The 24,462-nt window shown below is 36.3% G+C and overlaps 1 long non-coding RNA gene across 1 annotated transcript; it reads right to left on the bottom strand.

The window, feature by feature from the left end:
• Positions 1–783: 783 nt before the first annotated feature.
• LOC141507561 (uncharacterized) lies at positions 784–23,829 on the bottom strand. Its single transcript, XR_012474183.1, has 2 exons — positions 15,615–23,829; positions 784–15,488 (listed from the first exon to the last, which is right to left on the bottom strand). It is a non-coding gene; the product is annotated as an uncharacterized LOC141507561 (long non-coding RNA).
• Between the last annotated feature and the right edge of the window lie 633 nt (positions 23,830–24,462).

The following is a 24,462-nucleotide window of genomic DNA, read 5'->3' as shown; positions in this document are numbered from 1 at the left end:
GTCTTTCACTCTTGCCATGTTATCAGATCACTTTTTTTATTTCTTTTTTTATAACACCTTTTATTCTGATTTTTCCTCACAGTTCCTTATTTGTTATATTTCAGCCTGTTCAAACCTACCAGAATACCTTTCTATTCCTTTCTGAATGAAATTCTTTTTAAATTCTTTGAGGGCTATAATGTTTCATGATATTAAAAAGCTGGGTCTTTTTACATTTTAGGTATTAATACATTTTAGTATTTATTAGTAACTATTAAATCTAAACTCAGTACTAGTCTTGTGATGGTCTTAGAGAGGTGTCTAGAGTATTGAAAGGTTAAGTGATTTACTAAAGGTCATACAAGTCATATTTCAGAAGTTAGATTTGAACCCAAATCTACCTGGCTTTAAGGCTAGCTATGTCATAATGCCTCTCAAATTATTTTATTTAATATTACTTCAATCCCTTGAGTAGTTAGGTCACCCCTCCATTTTCTTGCTCTGTTTTATGTAGAAATGAGGGACATTGGGTCATCATTCTGTATACATTGAGAGTGAGCCAGTTATTCATTTCTGGAGCTCCCCCTTATACACTAATAAGATAAATCCAATTAAATGAACTAACTCAACATCCATGGAGTTCCTCACCACAGGTGGCTAATGAGAGAACGTCAGTGCCCAGATCAGCACTGAGAGAGAGCTGAATACAAGGTGAGCACCCAATTAGTGAGCAACTCAGGTGAAGAATTACAAGTTGTCTCTTTGGTATTGATAGCACTGGGGGATTCAGTGCTGATGGCAAGATTCTTTCCATCTCTCTCTCTCTCTCTCTCTCTCTCTCTCTCTCTCTCTCTCTCTCTCTCTCTCTCTCTCTCCTGCATATGTCTGTCTCATTCTCTCTGGGTCTCTGTCATCTCTGTTTATGTCTCTCTCTGACACTCTGTCTTTCTGTTAGTCTGTCTCTGTCTGACTATCTCTGTCATGGACTCTCTTTCTCTAAGACTGTCTCTCTGACTCTCTGTTACTCTGTCTGTCACTCTGTCTCTCTCTGTCCTTCTCTGTCTCTGTCTCTCTATCTCTCTATGTCCCTCTCTGCCTCTGTCTCTGTCTCTGTGTATGTCTCTATATCTCTCTCTCTCTGTGTCTCTCTCTGTCTCTCTCTCTCTCTCCTGCATATGTCTGTCTCATTCTCTCTGGGTCTCTGTCATCTCTGTTTATGTCTCTCTCTCTGACACTCTGTCTTTCTGTTAGTCTGTCTCTGTCTGACTATCTCTGTCATGGACTCTCTTTCTCTAAGACTGTCTCTCTGACTCTCTGTTACTCTGTCTGTCACTCTGTCTCTCTCTGTCCTTCTCTGTCTCTGTCTCTCTATCTCTCTATGTCCCTCTCTGCCTCTTTCTCTGTCTCTGTGTATGTCTCTATATCTCTCTGTGTGTGTCTCTCTCTGTCTCTCTCTCTCTCCTGCATATGTCTGTCTCATTCTCTCTGGCTCTCTGTCATCTCTGTTTATGTCTCTCTCTGACACTCTGTCTTTCTGTTAGTCTGTCTCTGTCTATCTCTGTCATGGACTCTCTCTAAGACTATCTCTCTGTCTCTCTGACTCTCTGTTACTCTGTCTGTCACTCTGTCTCTCTCTGTCCTTCTCTGTCTCTGTCTCTCTATCTCTCTATGTCCCTCTCTGTCTCTGTCTCTGTGTATGTCTCTATACCTCTCTGTGTCTCTCTGTCGCTCTCTCTGTCTCTGTCTCTGTCTCTCTGTCTCTCTCTGTCTCTCTGTCTCTCTCTCTCTGTCTCTCTCTCTCTCTCTCTCTCTCTCTCTCTCTCTCTCTCTCTCTCTCCAATTAAGAGTTAGTCTGCTAAGGGTAGTTCCAGTCAGTAGATCCAGGATATTTCTGAGGCTGGGGGTTATTTTTCCAGTCATTCCTCCAACTGGTCAGAAATGAAACAGCATTCCACAGCTTTGGTCCACACCAAGGACAATGATGCCAAAGTCTATTTAAGGCTCAGCAGCTCAGCAGCTGTTCATATGGCTCATCATACCTCACTGGATTAGAATGTACTCCATGCCCTGGCACAGTAATATCTAAGAAAATATTTATTGTGTTATTGCTAATCCCACCATAAGATTTGGTGTCAGACCAGCTTGAAGATGAAAGGTAAATTGTGGAAGCAAAGTTGTTATCTCTGAATTCCCATATTGCTGTTTAAAATCCTTAAGACATCTCAGATAGAAGGGACATAAACATCTAGCTTCTTTAGTCTAGCCCCACTATACCAGAGTAAAACCACAATGAAAATATCCTAAATTCTGAGGGTTAGAGTTGAAAGGACCTTAAAGGTCATTTAGTCCAATTGCTGCATTCACAAATGAGGAAACTTGGGGATAGAGACAATTAATCATCAAGATGACTTGACCAAGTTCACTCAGGTTATATAACTCAGAGCAGGAATTCTAGGTCCTCAAAGCAAACTTGGTTCCTACAAACTAATGGACAATTAAGTTCAATTCAATAAATAACTTATTAACCAACCACCCTGCTATGTGCAAGACCCTGATCTACATTCTGAAGATGCAAAGATAAAGGGAATATAAATACTTCCCTCAAGGCTCTTGCATTAAATATGGTGGAAAGATATTCGCAAGTAGCTATGATATAAAGAAAAGTGAGATAAATTCAAAGAAGACCTAAAGATAAAGTATGTAAAAATGAGGAAGAGATAATGATTACTTTAACTTTCCAAAGAAATTCCAGAATTTCCCTTAGAAAAGTATACGGGTAAGCTCTTAATAGATAATCTACATATCTTTCCATCATCTATCAAATCTGTCTACCTGTTTGTTCATCTACCTGAATCTCTGTCCATCCTTTTTATCTATCTATCAGTCTTATCTATCCTATCTATTGTTCAGGCTGTCTGTTTATCTAATCTCACCACCTGCTAATTTTGATCATGGTATTAAGGAAATTCTTACACTTCCTTAACTTATACATATACCTAAATACCAATATCAAGTCAACCTTTGTCAAGTTCAATCCTCATGGGAAATGAAGAAATTAGGTTTCTTAGTACCTAACTCCCAGATTTGATTTAAGACCTTTGGCCCTCATTTAATAAATATTTATGAGTGAATGTGTTTGTGTGTGTGTATGTGTGTCCTCATACATTTATTCTTTTGCATCCTCTCTAGGCTATGGTTTTTTTCTGTTGCTCTATTAAAGTTAGAGTTCAAAGGAATCTAAGATCTCTGCCAACTTTGCTTAAAAATTGAAACTATCAAATTATCCTTCCTTGCACAACCCGGCAGGGCCTCTGTGTCCTGTTAGCTCATTTCCCTTCTGCCTTGGAGACCAGACCCAAAGGCATGTTGGTAAACAGCCCTCTTGGGTTTGATATGGCGACAGATCCCTAGCCTCAGGTTTCCACTTGATAAGCTGAAGTTTTTCCTCTTCCTTCATGAAAATAAAAGTACTGCTCCTTCTAATATTTGACACCACCCCCAAGGTCTTGATGAGGCTACAAGGGATCCCTTGCAATACACAGTTGATTATCTATTTGGATGATATTTATACTGCATAAATACCAGGTGCAAAGAGAATATGTCATTAGAGTCCAGGATTTGGAATTTACAGGACAGGATGCCCAGAATCCTTTCCTACATATATATGAGCTCTCATTCATTCAACAAATATTTACTGAGCACCTGCCACGGATTATCCTGTTATGTGGGACTAGATTTGTTATACTTGGACAGAACTATGACCAATGAATAAAATTGGGCTAAGCATTAGGAAATTTTTCCTAGTAATGAGAGCTATCTGGAGAGTAGCAGACAGCTGGCCTTCGAGTCAGGACGTCTCTGATGCCTTCAAGCTGTGTCACTTATCTGTGGCCAAGGCACTTAACATATTGGGATCTTTGGTAATTTCTGAGATCATACATTACTGAGCAGTTGATCTGCTTTGGCTGAAGAAGTTTCATCCCTGGGTGCTGATCAAATTACAGCTCAGGATCAAAATGTGTTTGTGTCTGTGTGTGTGTGTGTGTGTGTGTGTGTGTGTGTGTGTAACATAGATAACATTACATTTTGAGACTAAGTCAATATGCAGCCCATAGGGATTCATTTGTGCAGATTAGTGGCCCCCCATTTCTCTTTGTTTGACACCACTGGTCTAGATAACATCAAAAATTCTTCCTATTCTGAAATTTTTGATTCTTAATAGCCACAAGTTTTTCAATTGTCCATTCCAGATAAGATTTAGGAAAGTCTATTGGTGCTAGTTTCAGAGAACTGAATGGATTATTCATTTAATCTTCATACATTTATTGAATTCTTTATTACCATTCTTATGGTCTATATTATAGTACTATAAGAGTGATAAATATGAAACATATTAGGATATATAGAAAGATTTATCTGAAATGTTGCACTATTAGCAGATGCAGAACAATTGACACATCAAATAAAACTAAAACTAAAGACAATAGATAGACTTGGAAAGAGACAGAGTAAACTCCATGTTTTGTTTGTTCATTTATTTAGTCATACTCTTTTAAATTCTAAGGATTTTATATCAAATTTTACTCCTTATTTTATAATTTATCTGATTGTCCATTTTGTTGATGATTGTTAAATCTATAAATATTTACATAGAAATATTCTTCTCTGGAGGCAGCTAGTTTGGCACAGTGGATAGAGCACCAGCCCTGAAGTCAGGAGGACCTGAGTTCAAATGTGACCTCAGACTCTTAATAGTTACCTAGCTGTGTGACCTTTAGCAAGTCATCCGTTGCCTTGCAAAAAAAAAACTGTTCTTATCTGTTACATCTTAGAATTTCTACTTCAATTAGAATTAGGAACCCCTTGTGTCCTATCATTGAAGAAAATATCCACATCTACAAGGTCACAGTTCCATTGGAACAATGCCATAAAAAGAGAATGGGTGTCCTCACAAGAGAGATGGTTCCCTTTTATTGAAATTCTTCAGGCCATGGGCAACTAGGTGGCACAGTGGATAGAGCACCGGCCTTGGAGTCAGGAGTTCCTGGGTTTAAATCTGACCTCAGACACTTAATAATTACCTAGCCATGTGGCCTTGGGCAAGCCACTTAACCCCATTGCCTTGAAAAATCTAAAAAAAGAAAAAAAATTCTTCAAGCCATCTTTTTAGAATGTGTAGAAAAGATATTTATTCAAAGATGTGTTGACTAGAAGACCTCGGAGATTTAACTCATATTCTGTATAATGTTAGTTAGCATATTATTTGTGACTTGACTTCTTATTAGATAGCATTCTCCATGAGAGCAAGAGCTGTCTTACCTAAAGACCAAACCCTCGGTATAAGGCCTGGCACATCTAAACTCTAAATAAATGACTTGTTTGATTGATAAATCACTGACTGATTTGAAAACAAGTGAATAGGGGCAGCTAGGTGGCATAGTGGATAAAGCACCAGCCCTGGAGTCAGGAGTACCTGGGTTCAAATCCGACCTCAGACACATAATAATTACCTAGCTATGTGGCCTTGAGCAAGCCACTTAACCCCATTTACCTTGCAAAAAAAAAAAGTGAATACCTTCTCACACTTTTCTCCTTTCAGGAAGAGGAGAGCCGTGAGCTCCCTCTTATCTCCTATCTATATATATATCAAAACCCCTTGAAACCATACTGTTATTTCCATTGCTGCAGTGACTGATGAAGAACAACTTCATTAACCTTGTCTAGGCTAACTCCTCTCCTTCTACCTTTGAGCCTACCCCTCCCTTTCTCTTCTGACACCTTGCCCCTTCAATCATCTCTATCCTCCCCAATTTTCTATCTCTCTTATCTTTTTGTTCCTGCTCTGTTGCCTATATACATACTTCAATATTAAAAAATTTACTTGAACATTAAACTGTGACCTCTATTTGTCTTTCCATTAATAACCAAACTAAAAAAAAAAAAAAGCTATAGATTGACAATGCATCCACTTCCCCTTTTCTTATTTCTCAACCACTTAACAACCTGGCAGCTTCCTTCATCACTCAAAGGAAACTGATTTCTCCAAAATTGCCAGTGAACTCTTTAATGGCCAAATTTAATGATCTTTTCTCAGTCCTTATTTTCTTATCCTTTAAAGAATATGGCATTGCTAACCACCCCTTCCTCCTATATATTCTCTCCTCCTGAGTTTTCCCCAACACTGCTTTCTTTTTGATCTTTCCCTATTTGTCATACCATTCTTCAGTCTTCTTTGCTGGATCATTATCCATTTCCCAACCCATATGCTTAGGTATTTCCTAGGCCTCTCTCCTGGACTCCTCTTTTCTCTATATCCTCTCTCTTGCTGAGTGATCTCACTGTCCCCCATGTATGTAACTATTACTCTTGAGAAGATAAATCATGTGTGTGTGTGTGTGTGGGTGTGGGTGTGTGTGTGTGTGTGTGTGTGTGTATTCTTTCTGCACCAACCACATATTGGCGATTTAAAATTCAGTATCCTGTGTGAATCTCAAACTCAGAAAGCCCAAAATAAATCCCTTCATCTTCATTATCATAGAATAATCTTCTTATTTCTGTTGAAGACACCACCATCTATTTGGTCATACAGGTTCATTATCTCAAAATCATCCTTGACTTTTTCCTTTCTTTCACCTCCCTCACAGAAACCTTTATCAATTCTTTTTATTTGCTAACTTCACCATGTCCTCGTGCCTAGGCTACTCCTAATGAGTCCTTTTGCCCCTAAACTCTCTCCTCTCTCCTCACACATCTGCCAATCTGAGTCTCTGAAAGTACAGACATGACTATGTCACTCTTGATCAAGAGGCTCCAGTGGCTCCCTTTTGACTTGAGGGACAAGGAGGAAAGAGCAAATTCATAATTTTCACATTTTAAAAAATCTGATTGTCCAGAATGTTCTCTTCATTTCCTAGGATTTTCCCCTCTTAATAATCCCAAATCCTCCTCACCTGGAAACTTACCCACCGTCTGGACATCATGTATTGAAAGTACCCTCTCTCTACCTGTTTGACAACTCTCCTTTTGATTGCCTGGTTCTTCCCAGAACCTTTATTTTTAAGGAGACACAATAAGTGCCTAACAAAATTTTGTTGATGACTTGACTCCAGTCTACCATTCCAGATTTATGTCACATTATTTTCCTTCTCTCAACTGTGTTCTAATAAAATTATCTTAGTTGTTTTTCTGTTTGCTACATTTTTCTTCTATCCCTATGATTTTGTATGAATAACGCCCCCCTCCATTCCTGGAATGAATTTCTTACTTCTGACTCAGACAATTTCTAACTTTCTGCAAGGATCAATGCAAGAGCTACTTTCTGATTGGATAAATAACAAATGAGTCAAATTATGGAGTTACTATTTAGAATTGAGAATAAGAAATGTGGTGTTTTCTAAAGACTTTTGAGCAGGGTGGTAATTTGGTTAGATCTGTGACTTAAGAAGATTATTGTGGCAACTGTGTGGAGAAAGGATTGGAAAAGAGGAGAGATAAAAAGCAGGGAGATCATATAGAAGCCTATTATTGTAGTCTAATTGAAAGGTGATGTGCACCTAAACTAGGGTGCTGACTAAATGAATAGAGAAAACAGATTTGACAAGTGTCTTAAAATTATAAATGACAGGACTTGACAATGGATTATATATGGTGGAGACAGGATGAGTCTAGGGTGGCTCTTAGTTTGTACATAGCTTTCTCCTTTTTTTGTTTCTGGTATCTTTCTTCCAAGTGGTCTGCCACTATTTCTCTGGCACTAACCCCCAGTGGAGAGAGCACCAACCCTAGAGTCAAGAGGGCCTGAGTTCAAATCCAGCCCAGATACTTGACATTGTTGCAGGGCTGTGTGGGTCACTTAACCCCAAATGACTCACAACAAAAGGAAGAAAAAAGAAAAGAAAGTGTATCATGATGCAGTAGAAAGGGTCTGGAAGCAGAGGACCTAGATTCAAATTCTGAGAGTAAAATTCAATTAACCTCCTTGTATCTCAGTTTCCTCATTTGTAAAATGAGAGTATGGGATTAAATAACCTCTGAAATCTCTTCCAGCTCTAGATCTATAACCTTCTTATTTTGAGAAGAGGCCCCTAAATGTTATTTTATTGTCAGTCATTTTTCAATTGTGTCTGATTCTTGATGACTCCATTTGGAGTTTTCTTGGCAAAGATACTGGAGTGGTTTGCTATTTCCTCCTCAAGTTCATTTCACAGATGAGGAAACTGAGGCAAGCAGGTTAAGTGACTTGCCCAGGTTCATACAGCTAGTAAGTGACTGAGACCAGATTTTAAACCAGAAAGATTAATTTTCCTGACTCCAGACCTGTTAAGTACTAACTTAATGGAGAATTTATTTACCATGTGTAGAAGTGAACCCTCTTCCAATCATCCTTATGGATAGAGTCCAAGTCAGTGATAAAGTAGGGATAAAAACAAATTAATAATTTAAAGACATTGAATTAAAAGATTTACTAATTGGATACTGCACAAATATAGATATATCCATAAAATTGCATTACCATTACTGGTAGAATAATTTTTTAAAAAATATAACTAGATAGCAGAAGTTCCATGGTATTATTTGTCAATGCCATTAGAAAGGATGATTGAACATCAGTCTGAAAGATATTGTTCTCTCTCAACCTTTGAAATGAAGGTGTTGAGCATTTAAGCAAGATGCTTATTGGAATAGCCATTGAAACCAGAATAATGATAATGCCATATAATTGCCTCAGATTGACAAATGTTCCAGGAACAATATCTACCGTGTCAAATAAACTAGTTTTGTTGTTATCTGATGGTGCTGGTTTTGTTTACTTATTTTATGAGTAAATATTGAAACTGTCCTCTAGATTTATTAACTTAAGGAACTAAGGCTTGACTATTAGCATCATTTCCTGGTAATCTAAGTAAGTACAACAATCTAACCCACAAGGAAACAGGAGTTCCTTTCCCTCAGGTCTGACTTGTGCATCATCATGACTAATATAGAGGCAGAGAAACTGTCTAAATCTACTGTATTTTGATAAGTGGCCTTTCCATTTTCTGGCCAAGTAAACTTCCATTAGTTACCACTGAAGTGGCCATTGTCTACCCTGAAGTAATAGACTAACTACAATCAACCCCAACCTATAAAAATATTTATGGAAACTGAGGGAAGCATGAAGAAGTTATCCAAGAAACATGGTGGTTGGTTTTATCTGTATCTGCTGCTCCACCTGGTTTTGATTCCATAAACAAGATGATCCTTCCGTATTAAGCTCTGTCAGGATCTCCATGCCAAGATCACTTCCTCTCTTTTTAACTATTATTTTCCTTAGCTTTTACTATATATTTCCTTAGCATGTAAACTGCTCTGAGCTTGGCAAAACAACAATCCTTTGGGCTCACCTAGGTGGTGTCATGGGTAGAGCACCAGCCCTGGAGTCAGGAGGACCTAAGTTCAAATCCAGCCTCAGACATTTAACATTTACTTGCTGTGTGACTCTGGGCAAGTTACTTACCCCTGATTGCCTCACATCTCCAGTCATCCTGATTCATATCTGGCCACTGAACCCAGATGGCTCCAGAGGAGAAAATGAGGCTAGTGAATTAGTACAGCATCCCCTTACTCAAATCCAATTCTCTTGTTCATCATGGCATCACCTCCCTGATGCCATGTTCTTCTTCAGTAATGGAAGACAATCATCATCATGTGCTCACCCTCTGGATGAACTCTGCCACAGCAAAATCTTAGAATTCTTTCTGTTTCAGCTCCCCTTCATCCCTGTCTCACCCTCCCACCCTGCAACCTCCCTTGCTTGGAGAGGTGCTTATTTGACACATTAACTCTTTATTGTTTTTCTCAGGGATTTTTCTATTTTTTGAGAATCAGAAAATCTCTCTCTTTTTTTTTCTTTACCTAACTAGAAACTTCAATGTACCCCAGAAAAAAAAATACACCTGGACTTTGAGAACAATATAGTCATTACTCTGTTCTTTATCCTAGGAAATCCCTCACTATAATCTGCAGTCTCCACTCCTGAAGGTCCAATGTTCTGTCTTTATATATGCATAAACATACCTTCTTCTTCTCATGAATTTTAACTCTGTTCATCTCCTTTTAATGTATATGTCTTCTTTTTCTTCCTGTGACAAGTGTGATTTTGTATTAGAAGCTGTTAATACTAAGTTCCTAAATCACAGCAATTTTTTCATTGAATTAAGTAAAGTTAAAGTTTTTTCCAGTGGACCAATGTTCAATCCTATAAGCTCAATAAATATTATCTTTTGCTTTCAAAGAAAGAGATCTGTGTGAGTCATTGTGTATAATCAGCAGATACCACTGCAAAAGTTAAAAGACCCTAAGTTCAAGAAAAAAAATGAATAAATATGTGAAAAAAGGAGGATGTGTTCAAGATAGAGGTCATGTTAAAAAATTAGAGACATACTGAAGAAGTTGGACTACCAGCTACTGAGTGGACTCTTTATAGCCTGGCTTCATTACTGTATATGAGGCACTCAGCATCATGGACTTCTCCAACATCAAACACACCCATAATTAACTATAAATATTGTACAAGAAAACATACCAGAGTTATCTAGAGATTTTTTTTTAATGGTTTGTTATTTCAGATGATGTGAACCTAATGATCTGGTGTGGATTTCCCTTGGCCTCTCTTTCATCTTCACTTTACTTTCTGTACCTGATAACTCTCCATTATGTATTTACAGTATAAGAGAAACTGGGTCAATGAAGGTAATAGAGGAAAAAGAACAGGAAGAGGAAAAGAGAGAAGTGACAACTATTTTTGTAAATAGTAGTTACATTTATACTTGAAAACTCTCTGAAAGTAGGCAATGTAGTTCATTGAAAAGAAGCCCTGGGGTGGTTAGGTGGTGCAGTAGATAAAGCACCTGCCCTGGAGTCAGGAGTACCTGAGTTCAAATCTGGCTCAGACACTTAATAATTACCTAGCTGTGTGGCCTTGGGCAAGCCACTTAACCCCATTTGCCTTGCAAAAAAAAAAAAAAGAAAAGAAAAAGAAAAGAAGCCCTGGGTTGAGAGTCAGGAGATATAATTTCCACATCTAGTTCTATCATTGACATTCTATGAGACTTTTGTTAAATCTTTTCAGCTTTATAGAATTTAATTTCTCCATCTTTGAAATGAGTATTATAAGTGCTGGCCAGCTAGGTAGTACTCTGAGTAGAGTGCCAGGCTAAGAGTCAGGAAGACTCATCTTTTTGAGTTCAAATCTGGCCTCAGACACTTACTAGCTGTGTGACCCTGGGTAAGCTACTTAACCACCTTTGCCTTAATTTCCTCATGTGTAAAATGAGCTAGAAAGAAAATAGCAAAACATTCCAGTAATCCCAAATTGGGTCATGAATAATCAGACATGATTGACCAACAATAACTAGAAGTGTTGCTCCTCATTTGAAAAGTCCTTCAAAAGTAAAAGCAGAAGGGCAGCTAGGTGGCCCATTGAATAGAGCACCAGCCCTGGAGTTAGGAGGACCTGCATTCAAATCTGACCTCAGTTAATATTTGCTTTGCTGTATGACCTTGGGCAAGTCATTTAACCTCATTGCCTTGCCAAAAAAAGTAAATGCATACTAATATTCATATTGTTCTCTATAATCATATAAAAATATATATGGTATGCAAGGGTAGTTTGGGGTTCATTAGTTTACTCTAACAAGTCACCCCACACCAATTAAAGTAAATAATGAGGTGCTCAGGTACTTTAACCAGAGGGAAAGAATTATTCCATGGGCTTTAGCTTCAATCAATCAATCAATCACAAGCTTTAGACTAAGTACAAAAAGTCCGTGAAATTGAAATGACATTTCACAAGGATTTTGCTTGGACAGGTTGAAGAAGCTTGGTTAAGCTTCAGGGGTCATATGAAAATTATCAAACTAGGTAGAATAAAAGTCACTCAAGAGATTGGAACAAGCATGACATTGAAATAAAACTGAGACAAAACTGCCTGAGCAGAAAAAAAGGTCTCTAATATGACTTTGACATGTTTCTTTTCTCCCTTCCTTTTGACCAGAGGAGACCATTACAAACTTTGATAGGACAAGATGTTGGATCTCTTATCTTTCCATGTCATGCAGCTTCCCTAAATGAATTCATGGCCATAACTGCATTGGGAGCCAAGGAGAACCTAGTCAAGGTTCCACAAAAGAACCTAGCAAAGAGTACCCCATGAAAAGAATTTCCAGCAACCAGGGGGCATGAGTTCTTTGTCCCATGTGCTACTTAAAGTATATACATGTCAGAGTTTTAGGGAGATACTTTGCACCAATTGTTCTTTTTAATTAAATTGATTTTGTTTTCAATTAATGGAAGAAAATATACATTTTCATAACACAGTAAGATATAAAGATGAAAGTACAAATCTACCATGTACATCAAATCTACAACAAAGTTATTATGTAAATTTCTTTTTTCTCCTTTTTCTTCCCTTCCCACCCCTGCCCTAGGGATTCCTACCATTAGACATAAGTATGTACATATATTTATATATACATGTATTTATGTATGTATGGAAAATCATTATCTACATACTTCTATTAAACAAGTCTTTCTCTATCTGCTGGTAGATTCTTAATGCACTACCTAACAGCTACTTAAACTGGTTGACTAAATTGTCAACTGAAAATATTCAGGAGAACTCACTGTTTGGGGATTAAGCTAATGTCATTAGAGAATCACCCCAGACTCCCTCATGAGTACCTCAGAACTCCAATGACGAGATGTATCTTTGATCTGATACCAACAACTCATCTAGGAGAGAAATAAGGATAGCTGTTGCTCAGTCATATCAGTCATGTTCAACTCCTCATGACTCCATTTGGGGTTTTCTTGGCAAAGATATTGGAGTGATTTGCCAATTCCTTCTCCAACTTATTTTATAGATGAGGAAACTGAGACAAATATGGTTAAGTGACTTGTGAGAAACACAACACTATTGAGTGTCTGAAGTCAAATTTGAACTCAGATCTTCCTGACTCCAACCCTGGTGCTCTATCCACAGCACCATCTAATTTTCCCTGAAATTGGAATGAGGATTCTTAAACCTTATATGGGAGATAAAGAGGGAGAGAGAGAGAGAGAGAGAGAGACAGACAGACAGACAGACAGACAGATATTCTGTCCTCCTTTTCTGACTATATCTTTATTGTATGTAATTGGAGGCTAAGGAGCATATCAGTCTAGTTTCCTTTGCCATATTTAGAGTTTCCACATAGTAAGCACTCTGCCAGCCTTGTATAATTAGTTCACTGAGGACTCTGAGAGCTCAATCAGTCCAGGCCCTGTGGTTGCTCCAGTGGCCAACAGTTGAATAACAATAACAGTAATCATGACAAAAGCCATGGTGATAAAAACACTTGGAGAATTCTTCTTTCTTTCCCCAAGTACACTCCAGAGAGTCTGCACATCACAGACATACACAAATGGTGATCCTAAACTAACAGTGATATTTAGAATATCTTTTAGCATGACATTTTTTCTCCAAAGTAAATGAAGCATCTTATAAGCTATCATATTTGTTCAATGAGATGTCTAGATTGTGATCAGAGACCTCTACCTCATTCAGAACCGATCTGGAATATTTCATCTCATCCTGGATATCACATTTTAGAAAGGACCTTGACAATCTAGACTATATTCAATGCAAAATTATTACAACAATGGGAGTCCTGGAGACCACGTCATATGATGGATGATTAGAAACTGAAAGATATTTAGCCTGAAGAAGAGATGATTCAAAGAAGATGAAATGACTGTTATTCAATATTTCTAGGACTATCATATGTCAAAAGAATAGGTTTGGGTTGCTTGACCCTAGAGGGTAAAACTAGAATAAACAAATATACCTTAAGAAAGACAGATTTTAGCTCAATATAAGGAGGAACTTTCTAGCAGTTAGAGATATCCTGGCAGATAATGAGCTCCTCATCAAATATCGTTAGGCAAAAACAGATGACTCCTTGTTGGGGATGTTGTGTTGTTGCCTCTGCAGGGATAATGTTAAACTAGGGGTACTTAACCTTTTTTTTTTTTCATGGACCCCTTTAATACTCTGGCGTAACCTATAGACCTCTTCTTGGAATGATGTGGGTTTTTTAAATTCATACTTAAAGAAGATGCTAAATTTCAGTTAGAAATTAGTGTAAACAAAGATGTAAATTTTTCCCATTCAAGTTCATAGGACCCATGAAATCTATCTAGGGTCCTTTCTTACTCTATGACTCTAGGAATCTATGAAATTTTATTTCTCCCATGCAACTCTTAGCTCCATATCATCACACTAGCTATCCCCAATACCTTGAATGCACTTTTCCCTCATCTCTGTCTCTTGGAATTCCTAATTTTTTCAAGGTTTGTTTTAATCTCTTAAGCCTTTCCTGATCTTCCAACAATGATCCTTTTCTCCCCAAACTCCTTATATTTAGATTGCACCTATTTGGAATATACTCTTATGTGAATACATCTTTCTTGCACAAATGTAAACTTTGTGATATTTTAAAAATTCAAGAGACTTAATTTCCATATATTTAATAATTTTATTAATAATGCTAGAATTGTATTAATAAAAGGAATGTTCATTGACCACTTCTCTTAACCAAAGACATCATAGTGGTGGGTTCATGCCTTAAATGCCCTTGAAAAAAATGGGTGTTTAAATGAGGAGCTGAGAAAGTCAAGTCACTCTTGGACAAAGGGATTACCTCTACAACCAAGTCCTCCCCAGTCTTGAGCAACCTAGACAGAGGATCTACCTCCACCCAAATTAGCTTGAGTGGATCACAATGGATAGTAATTCCTTTTAGATTAGAAGTCTGATCTAGTTGAGTGGCATATCAATACCCAGAATGAGAGGATGATAGAAAAACAGGATGGGGGAAAAAAGCTTGTTGCCCCAATTTTAATAATTATCTATTAATAAAGCACCTTGAGGGAAGGAATTGTCTCATATTATATTTGTGTAGTTTAAGCATCTGGCACAGTGCTCAGAATACAGTAACTCCTTAATTAGTGCTTATTGATTGATTGGTTGGACTTGACTTATGTCAAAGTTCAGGGCACCAGATTCCGGGACTCTTAAGTTACCAAATATTTTGGACTGGGACTGTGTGTTATGTTGAAGATGAAGAAAAATGATTTCTTAGGTACCACATACCTGGGACAGCTTCAGATGGGGAGATTGGAGAGCGGAAAATATCACAAAAAAGAAGCTTCAGGAAGGGATGGTTTGTGTGATGATGTCACCACCCCTTGTTTCAAGGCTTTGAGTCAATACTGCTAACAGGATTTATAAGAAGCATAGGAATAAAGGCTTTTTAAAAACAGGTGGCAAATCACTTGGCCACAAACTGGAGGGAGCAGCTGTGATGAAGCAATATGGCATTATAAAAATAGCAGTTGTTTTGGAGTCTAGAGACATGGTTCTGGTCCTGGTTTTATTCACAGTCAGGTCTTTGAAATTAGGCAAATCATTTCATGTCTCTCGGCCCCATCTGTAAAATGAGAAAGTCGAATTTAGCAATCATTAAAGTGATTTCTGCCCCTAGTCTATCTGGCATACTCAGAAGAGGTTGAGAAGTTCATAGAGAGGATTTAGGGAACTCAGTGCTTCTACTTACCTGTCTCTGTGATTTTGGGAAATTCCCTTTACCCTTGGACCACATTAACCTCTTTTGTGAATCCAGGGGGTTGGATGAGGTGGTCTCCAAGGTAACTTCCAGCTCTAAATTTGTGATCATATGTCCTCAAGAATCTAGAAGGCAAGCCTGAGTACATGTAAATTCTATTAAACATCTCTTGTGTATAGGTATTTCTAGAATATTGAATGGAATTAATCCCACACATACTTTCTGCTTATAGTTGAATAGAAATACATGTCTTCATTACACCTTGCCACATGGGGTATGTACTATTTTTTCAGAACTCTCACTAAGAGAAGCAGGTCACTTTGCCTGCCAAGTAAGATAAGAGGGATTCGTGCTTTTTCCTATCTCATTCTCTGTCCAGTTACAAGTGGATTCTGCAATTCTTTTCCCTGATTCTTGGCAGTCCTCTCATTTCTCTCCCTAACTGTCCAGAACTCATTCCACAATCATTATCCTAGCCTTCTTCTCTCTGCTTCAACCCCCAATTCCTGACCTATCCCAATCTTCTTTCTCTCTTCTTCAAACCCCAAATCCTGACCTGACTCTAGCTTTCATTAAATGATTTCTCCTGCTACTTTGATTTTTTTCTTATAGCATTTAAAAATTCTTAACTTAGCAAACACTAAATTATATGAACATTTCTTCAAAGGGGATTGCAATGAGGCCACAAATCTATAACATGTAGAGCTTGCTTCTCAAAATATACAACAAAATCATCATGTTATTTACTCTCTTTTAAAATAAAATCACCTTCTGGAAAATGTATTCTGATTTTGAATTTGCCATAAATTTTTCTTTCAGTTTTGTTTATGAATGTTCATGTATGAACCCCCTGGTGGCTTCAAACTATGTAGGCCAACCAGAAACCTCATTAGGAGTCTGCTATTTTAGTTACTACAGGGGAAAAAAATGTTTAAATCTTTAAATTTAAAAAAAATCTTTCAATTTAAAAATTATTTATTTTTACATACATTTATAATCTATTCTCACTACTACCACTACCCCCCCTTGAACCAGAGGAGAAAAACACAAAACAAATTCCTCATAAACGTGGATAGTCTAGCAAAATAAATTTCCATATTGTCTATCATTGAAAATGTCTATCTCTCTGGGCAATTTAAACTTATCATCTTTTTGCCAGGAGATAAGTGAATTATTTTGTCTTCAGTCTTCCAGAGTCCTGATGTATTGCTACATTGATTAGAGTTCCAAAATCTTTCAAGTTATTTTTCTTTAAAACTCAACATGGGGGCGGCTAGGTGGTGCAGTGGATAAAGCACCAGCCCTGGAGTCAGGAGTACCTGGGTTCAAATCCGGTCTCAGACACTTAATAATTACCTAGCCATGTGGCCTTGGGCAAGCCACTTAACCCCATTTGCCTTGCAAAAACCTAAAAAAAAAAAACTCAACATGTTGGGCAGCTAGGTGGTGCAGTAGATAGACCACCGGCCCTGGAGTCAGAAGGACATGAGTTCAAATTGTACCACAGACACTTAATAGTTACCTAGCTGTGTGGCCTTGGGCAAGTCACTTAATTCCATTGCCTTGCAAAAAAACCCCAAACTCAACATGTTGTTTCCAAAGCTGCACAACTTGACTGTTTCTTTCTATTCTTTTCCAGGCATTAAAAGCATGTGTCAATGTACCTTCTTTACTTTTTTGTTCATTTTGATAACCCTATTGTGTGTTGCCATCTCCCCACAATTCATCTCTTATCAAATTGAAAGAAGGAAAGAAAAAAAATCCTTGTATCAAGTCTGCATAGTCAAACAAAACATGTCACCACATTGGTTATATAGGAAAATAGATACCTCATTCTGTACCTTGAGTTCATCAGGTCATACCTTCATTGCAGAAAAATTGCAAAGAGCTATTTTTAAATCAATCCTCTCTTTTTAAATCTTATTTTTTAAATTTTTGTGATAAAACTTAAATTTTATTTAATGAAAATTATATATTTTGCCATCTATGATCTTCTCTAGTCTTTGTTTAGTCAGAAACTGCTCCTCTGTGGTTATGATTGTATTTCCTTCCTTGCTCCTCTGTTTATGATGTGACCTTTTATGTCTAAATCATGTGTCCAATGGGAATTTATTTTGAAACATGATATAAGAAAATGATCTAAATCTAATTCTGCCTAACTGCTTTCCAGTTTTCCCAGCAGTTTTTGTACATAATCATTCCTTACCGTAGCAGCTGAAGTCTTTGGGTATATTGAAAACTACTAGCTACTTTGTTCATTTGTTTCTGTATATTATGTGCCTAATATGTTCCAGTGATGAAACTGTTATTTCACCTATACCAGATCCATTTAATCATCACTTCTTTGCAGAATGGCAGTACTTTGAAAGCTAGTATCAATAGAAATCCTTTTTTCCTATTTTTTTCATTATTCCCCTCTGTATTCTTTATCTTTTGTTCTCTATATTAATTTTGCCATTGTTTCTGCCTCTATAAAATGATCCTGTGGCATTTTGATTGGTACAGAACTAACTGAACAAGTAAAGGTAGTATTGTCATTTTTATTATATTGCCGGCCTATCCATAAGCAATCAACATTTCTCCAATTACTTAGGTCTGTCTTTATTTTTGTGAAGAGTTTTTTTTTTTTAATTGGTCTCATGCAGTAACTGGTTGAATCTTGGTAACTACACTCCCCAATGTTTTATGGTTTCTAAAGTTATTTTGAATGGAACTTCTCTTTCTAACTCTTTCTCCTGAATTTTTTGGAGGTGTATAGAAATGCTAATTTATTGCATTAATTTTATAATCCTCCTACTTTGTTGACAGCAAATTGTTATTTCAATTATTTTTTTTTTTAGGCTTTTGCAAGGCAAACGGGTTAAGTGGCTTGCCCAAGGCCACACGGCTAGGTAATTATTAAGTGTCTGAGACCGGATTTGAACCCAGGTACTCCTGACTTCAGGGCCAGTGCTTTATCCACTACACCACCTAGCCGCCCCTTCAATTAATTTTCTATGAAATCTTTAAAGCTTTCTGAGTAGGTCACTGAATTGTCTACCAAAAAAATTTTGTTTATTCTTTTGCCTGTGCTTATTCCTCCAATTTTTCTTTCTTGTCTTATTGCTATTACTATCATATAGCTACAACATAGCTAGGTGAATAAAGTAATGGTCCTGAAATCAGAAAGACAATTCAAATGTGGCCTCAAATACTTAATAGTGTATAATGTTGGACAAGTCACTTAAACTCTGATTGCCTCTCCTCCAGAACCATCTGGATTCAGTGGCCAGATATGGATCAAGACAACCCAAGATGGTCCTGGATTCGAGGAAATCATGGTTCAGTGACTTGCCCAAGATCACACAGCTAGTAAGCATCAAGTATTTGAACTCTGTCCTCCTGACTCCAAGATCAGTGCTCTATACACTGCACCACCTAGCTACTATTAACCTCTCAAAAGTGAAATGAAGATAATAGCAGTATCTTCCAGGATTGTTGAAAAGATAAAATGAGATAATATTTGTAAAGCACTTATTTCATAGTAGGCAAATTATAAATGCTTATTCCTTCCCCCTCTACATCATTTCTAATACTATTTTATTTATTTTTAAGTTTTTCCCCCAGCTACATGTAAAAATAAGTTTCAACATTTACTTCCAAAACCTTGAATTCCAAATTCTCTCCTTTTCTCCCACCCCACTCCCCATCATTGAGAAAGTTACTCAATATAAGCTAAAAATCTATAGCCATGAAAAACATTACAATAGTCATATTGTAAAAGTAAACATGATTCACACACACACACACACACACACACAAACATAAACACAAAGAAAAACTTCAAGAAAAATGAAGTGGAGGAAAAAGTATGCTTCAGTTTGTATTCAGACATCAGCTCTGTCTTTGAGATGGATCATAAGTCCTTCAGTGTTCACTCAGGTCACAGCATTGTTGAGAGATGGTAGATCATCTTGCAATATTGCTGTTACTTTGTATAAGATACATTTCCCATTGCATTTGCTTGTGTAAGTTTTTTTACTGAAAGTATCCTGTTCATCATTTCCCACAAGAGAAGCATTTCATCTCAATCACATAATCACAATTTGTTCAGCCTTTCCCCAACCATTGGAAATCCCCAAAATCTCCAGCTCCCCCCTTCAGAAAAGAGTTGCTATAAATATCCTTATACATATAGATTCTTTTCTTCCCACATTTTATCTCTTCTGGAATATAGGCCTAGCAGTAAGTAGCACTGCTTGGCCAAAGTGTGGACATAGCTTTATAGCCCTTTGGGTATAATTCCAAATTGCTCTACAAAACTGTTGAATCATTGACATGATCTCCTCCAACAGAACATCAATGTCTCAATTTCCCTACATCCCTTCCAATATTTGTCATTCTCTCCTGTCCTATTAGTCAATCCAGTAGGTACAAAGTACCTCAGAATTATTCCAATCCACATTTCTTCCATCAATAGTGAGATAGGACATTTAAAAAAATATTTTAAATAGATTGCATTGATAATTTCATTTAAAAACTGTTTATATCTCTTGATCATACATCAATTGGAGAATTGATCTTATTTTTTATAAATTTGACTCAGTTCTTTATGTTTGAGAAATGACATCTTCATCAGAAAACCTTGTTACAATATTTTTCCCATAACTGACATTGCTAACTGTACTTCCTTCCATCCTATTCTATCTAATACTATTGTAAATAGTAGTAGTAGTGGTAATGAGCATCTCTACTTTACCCTGATCTTATTGAAAAAGACACTAAATTTAGGTTAGCTGGGTGGTATAGTGAATAGAGTACAACCCTGGAGTCCTGAGTTCAAATACAACCTCAGATGCTTAAAGTGACCTTAAGCAAGTCACTTAACCCAATTGCCATAAAGTAAAAAAAATTTTAAAGATACTAAATTTTTTTTTTTAGTTTTAGATCAATACTACTAACTGTATTCAGGAAAACTATATTTATTCATTTTTGTTTGCGCACGCGCGAGTGTGTGTGTGTGTGTGTGTGTGTGTGTGTGTGTGTGTGTGTTGTTACAGAAATGGGTTTGGGAATTTTTTCAAAAGCTTCTCAGCATCTTTTAATTTGATCATATAATTTCTATTATTTATGTTATTAACTATTGCATCTCAGGTCTTTCTTATGTTTAGTCAACCCTGTATTTCATGGTTATAGTGTGAAACATTTTTAATATATTGTTACAGCCTAGTTGCTAATATGTTCTTTTAAAATTTTACATCAATATTAATTATGACCTCTGGTCTATAGTTTCTCTTATTTGTCTCTTTTCAGTTTAGACATCATGTCCTTATGTGTATCATAGAAATAGATTGAAGTGTTCGTTCTTATGTTATTTTTTGAATCATAATTTTTCTAACAGTTTATTTTACTATTTTTTTTAATTTAGCCTTACTTATCATTTTAATGAGTCTTCTGCTATTGTTTTTGCTTTTAATTTTTAACCTCTTTTTTGGTTTTCAGAATTTCTATGTTGATATTTACTTAGTTGTTTGATTTGTTGCTTTCTTAATTTTTTTTCAGTTGCATGCCCTACTCATTGATCTGTTTTTTTCTCTTTGTTGATAAAATATTAAATATATAAATATCCCCCATTTTAGTCACATTTAAGAATTCTGGTATGTTGTCTTATTGTTGTCATTTTTAAATGAAATTGTTTCTATAATTTGTCCTTTAACCCAATAATTCTTTGGGAAGAAGTAATTTAGTCTCATATTAATTTTAATAATTTCTTCAAAAACATTTATTGAATGTAATATTTATTTTGTTGTGATCAGTAAATGATATGTTCAATTTTTCTACTTTTGTGCACTTATGAGTCTTTTATACCCTAATACATGATCAAGTTTTGGAGGTTTCATAGAAGTCTGAGAAATGTAAGCTCCTTCCAATTCTCATTTAGTCACCAGATAGTTATCATATCTAACTTTTTCAAAATTCTATTCATATATTTAACTTCTTTTCTATTTATCTTTTTTCTGTATATGTGTAGGTTTGAAAGAAGTACAAGAAGATTTCTGAATAGTATTGTTTTAATATTTCCTTCTATTGATACTTTAACTTTAATTATTTAGATATATGCCATGTAATGCTTATATTAAGCAATAATGTTAATTTTCTAGTTTGTCTTTAAGCATAATGTAATTTCCCTATTTATCTCCTTTAATTGCTTATTTTTGCTTTTGCTGTGTCTGAGGTCATAATTGCAACCCTGATTTTTGCTTCCTCTGAACTAAAATTTATTTTTCTCCAACCTTTTTAATCTCAGTGTCAATATTTCCATTTAATTGTGTTTCTTGTAAATGTTTTACTGGATACTTCTTTCTAATCCATTTTGCTACACTCATCTGTTTCATGGGTAAATTCATCCCATTCATATTCATGACTGTGACTATTAATTGTATATTTTCCTTTATAACCTGTTATATTTTCCCCTTTCTTTCCTTCTTTTCCTTGTCTTTCTTTCCTTCTTTCTTTTTCTCTTTATTTTCTTTCTTCCTTGCTTTCTTGTTCTCTTTCTTCTTTTCTTCCTTTCTCTCTCTCTCTCTCTCTCTCTCTCTCTCTCTCTCTCTCTCTCTCTCTCTCTCTCTCTCTCTCTGCCTTTCTCTTTTTCTTTTCTTTCTCCCACTCCACTTTGGTGAGTGGTGAGAGAGAAAAGGCATGTGCTCAGAATTACTTTTCTATATTTAATGCATTCTGTTTCTGCTCTCCTTCATGTCAGCTTTTTCCCTCACCTAGACCCTGATGACAGATTTTTTACTCTTTCTTTATTTCCTTTGGAACTCCATTTCATGATTGACCCTCCAAGGTTGAAGTTATTTTTATTTCTAACTAATCCCTTACTAAGCCTACCTTCTCTCCTACTCACCCCTCCCAGTTTCACCTTATTTTCATGCTGAAATGAAACATATTTATATTATAAACTTTTTTGTGTATGTACATCAGTGTATGTTTACATTTCTTTGTCCAGTTCATCTGAAAGTGAAGTTTGAGTGACATTAATAGTCCTCATTCCTTTCTCCATGTTTGTGTATTCTTATTTTTGTTCACCCTGTTTAAAATAGTTTCACCCCCTTCTACTCCCTTTCTTTCCAAATGTGTTCCTTTCCCTCATTGGTTTCTTTCTTCTTATAAGATCATCAAACACAATAAAATTAATCTCAGGTTCACATTCTTATTTAATTACCTCTATGCCCCTTTGTTGTTAGGAGACCCTTGTTTCTTCTCCTCCATAAAAAAAATGATAATGCTTCATCATTGTAAAATCATTTCCAAATGTGTGTATAAAATATATTTTATATTCTTTGGCTCAATGATCATTGCATTGCAAATGATGACAGCAGCCAAGAAATTTTAAAAGCTCTTGCTACTTGGAAGGAAAGTCGTGACAATTCTGAGCAGCATACTCAAAAGCAGAATCATCATCTTGCCAATAAAGGTCTACATGGTCAAAGCTATGTTTTTTCCTGAAACAATGTATGTTGTAAAAGTTGAAGTATAAGGAAAGTTGAACCCTGTAGAATCAGCACTTTTGTATTGTGGTACTGAAGAAAGTTTTTGAGAGTCTCTTAATCAACAAGAAAATCAAATCAATCAATACTAAAGACATTAATTCAGACTATTCATTAAAAGGTCAAATACTGAAGCTGAAACTTAAATACTTTGGCCACATAATGAAAAAAGATGGGACTCAATAGAAAAGACCCTGAGGTGGGAAAAACTAAAGGCAAAAAGAAAAAAGGACAACAGAAGATACGATGAATAGAAAATATCATGGAAATAACAAACATGAATTTGAACAGACTTTGAGAGAAAGTGGAAGATAGAAGGACCTGGTGTGCTGTGATCCATGAAGCCATAAAGAATCAGACATGATTAAGTGACTGAGCAAGTATATGTGTATATATATATATATATATATATATATATATATACACACACACACACACACACACACACATATACACACATATACAAAGTGCATAAATGTGTGTATATGATCACATACATACTTACCTACTCTGATCCATAATATTAATAGTCTTTTTGTGTCTTTTCCCATTTCATCATTTTCTACCTTTACTTCCTCAATTATGGTTTTTATCAGGGACAGATTGTGTACTTCTAGAGGAACCAGTAGAGTCTCATTTGGTCCTGGCTTACATCATCTGGGATCCTGATGACTGCTTGAGGGCTGTCCTCTTTTATGACTTTGGAAGTGGCTCTGGCCAGTTAATTGAAATCTTTCAACACCCTAAATGGTCTGAGATGGGGCATGGTTTAATTGCTGCCAGGTAGTGATACAGCTTTAGACTCACCCATGATCAGATCACCAGGAGAGAGTTACTGTTTCTGTATGTATGCTATAAATATGCTGGTCAGGTCAGAATTTCAGAACTAAAGCATTATCTCTGGATAGTATTCTTTGTTTCAGTACAGTTTCAGATCCCAGACTAAGTTTATCCACTGGAAGACTCTGGAACACTGGTACAGAGTCAAAACAACCCAGCAGCAGGTTCTCTCCAAGTCTATGGCATTATCTGCCCCAGAAACACAACTGTAGACTTCAACTTTGATCCTCAGTATTAAAGACTTCTGAAGGGGTCTTCCTTTCAGGAAATCCTCCCCAGTGCTTTTTCCTGGCTTTTTCTCTGAGCTGGAATGAAAAAAATGCTCTCATTGTAGTTTCTCCCTGAATTTTTCTATCAATACTCAGTCAGGGCTATTTCTCTATTTCAGTCTTTGTTGGGGTGATTTTGAGAAAGAAATGAACAATGCTATTTATTTATACAATTTGTTTATTTCCCTCTCCTATTAAGCC

The sequence above is a fragment of the Macrotis lagotis genome, chromosome 1 (genome assembly GCF_037893015.1).
Source record: "Macrotis lagotis isolate mMagLag1 chromosome 1, bilby.v1.9.chrom.fasta, whole genome shotgun sequence".
Taxonomy (NCBI): domain Eukaryota; kingdom Metazoa; phylum Chordata; class Mammalia; order Peramelemorphia; family Peramelidae; genus Macrotis; species Macrotis lagotis.
Note: the sequence above shows the minus strand (reverse complement) of the source record. Positions and strands in the feature narration are given on the sequence as shown.